We start from the raw sequence: 1,849 nt of genomic DNA, 5'->3' as shown, positions 1-1,849 counted from the left end.
TTCTTTCCGGAAATTCAGATTTTATTTTTAGTGAAGTGGGGCCGTTAAAGCCTGTATGTTTCTCATACATCAAAGTATTAAAAGTAAAAAACATCCCTTTCCACCCACCCAATCAACCAGAGCCCTGATTCACTCCATCAGGTCTCAAAAATTGGGTTGGATATGCTAATTTTCGCTCTGCATGCAACAAAGCTGAGTGGTTTGGAGAAATCACTTGACACATGCCCCAATTAAAGGTGGAAAAGCTGAATATGCTGTGCATCTATTTAAAAAAATAAAAATAAATTTAGAGTACCCAATTCTTTTCTTCCAATTAAGGGGCAATTTAATGTGGCCAATCCACCTACCCTGCACATCTTTGGGTTGTGGGGGTGAAACCCGCGCAAACACGGGGAGAATGTGCAAACTCCACACGGACAGTAACCCACAGCCGGGATCGAACTTGGGACCTCGGCGCCCTGAGGCAGCAGTGCTAATCGCTGTGCCGCCGTGCTGCCCCATATGCTGTGCATCTGTTAAGGGAAAAGTAAATGCTGTAAGTATGCAGGCTGGTCAGCAGTTGTAGAACGATGGGTTCATGCTCTGGGTGTTTGGGTCGCCAACTACAGTTGGGAGATTCCATCACATGATCCCTGCCAACATCGCCCAGTCTAAACAACCTTTTCCACTCAACTCCAATACTGTTTGTAGCTAATGAACAGAAGAGTATTACTGTCTCCTATAATTTACTTCCCCTGGGTCCTATTGGTGTTGAAACCTGAGATCCTGGAGACTCCAGGAAAATCCCCCTTTTTGGCGGAAACCTTCAACAAGACAAAAGAATACATTCCCCTACCCCAACCCTCAGAAATATCGATCTAATTTAACTTGGGAAGTAGGACTGTTTCCTCTTTGAAGAAATGAAAGGGGTGTGCGAGCAGGAATGTTACTGTGAATAGGAAATTCACCCCAATATAAGTTGGCGAGGCGCCAACCTCCTGTGCAAATGAAAGCCACAGGAAACATTGCTCATATGACGTGGTGGGAACTATTCAATGGATGGCGATTTGAACTGGGGGGAATAAAATGTGGCAGCTAAAGCATAGACTATCATGAAAATCTTAACAGCACTGAGGGGGCTGTTGGAGAATCAGTGAGAACATTTGGGTGCAGGTGAGCTTGAAACTGACTAGCAGAAGGCCAATCTAATGACTTCCTCGGAGTGTTCCTAAGGCACGACATGGTCAAGATGCCCCCAACCCCCTAAAAAAGAACTGGTGTAATTCAGATACTTCAGTATAAATTAGATGGAAGTCTTATGATCTGGCAGGTCTTGGATCAAATACATTCCATGGGACATACGATAGTTATTCTGGAGAGCTGAAAAAGATGAGGGAAGAGATTTATGAGGCAGTGACCATTATTACAAAGGACAGGGCAGCAGGGTGGCGCAGTGGGTTAGCACTGCTGCCTCACGGCGCTGAGGTCCCAGGTTCGATCCCGGCTCTGGGTCACCGTCCGTGTGGAGTTTGCGCATTCTCCCCGTGTCTGCGTGGGTTTCGCCCCCACAACCCAACGATGTGCAGGGTAGGTGGATTGGCCACGTTAAATTGCCCCTTAATTGGAAAAAAATGAATCGGGTACTCTAAATCTATATTTTAAAAAAATTATTACAAAGGAGGCCGGTGGAATGTGACTCCAGAGAGCCCGAGCGTGTTGGAAACAGGCTAGTGGGGTGCCCAGGTTCTAGGGTGTCGAAACGGCCCCCAGCAATGCAGTATCCTGTTGGGTAATGAGGAATGTGCTGAAGAATGTGATTTTTCATTAGCAAATGTATTATAACTAGACCAATTAGTTTTACTTGAATGTA

The sequence above is a fragment of the Scyliorhinus canicula genome, chromosome 23, assembly GCF_902713615.1.
Source record: "Scyliorhinus canicula chromosome 23, sScyCan1.1, whole genome shotgun sequence".
NCBI lineage: Eukaryota > Metazoa > Chordata > Chondrichthyes > Carcharhiniformes > Scyliorhinidae > Scyliorhinus > Scyliorhinus canicula.
Note: the sequence above shows the minus strand (reverse complement) of the source record.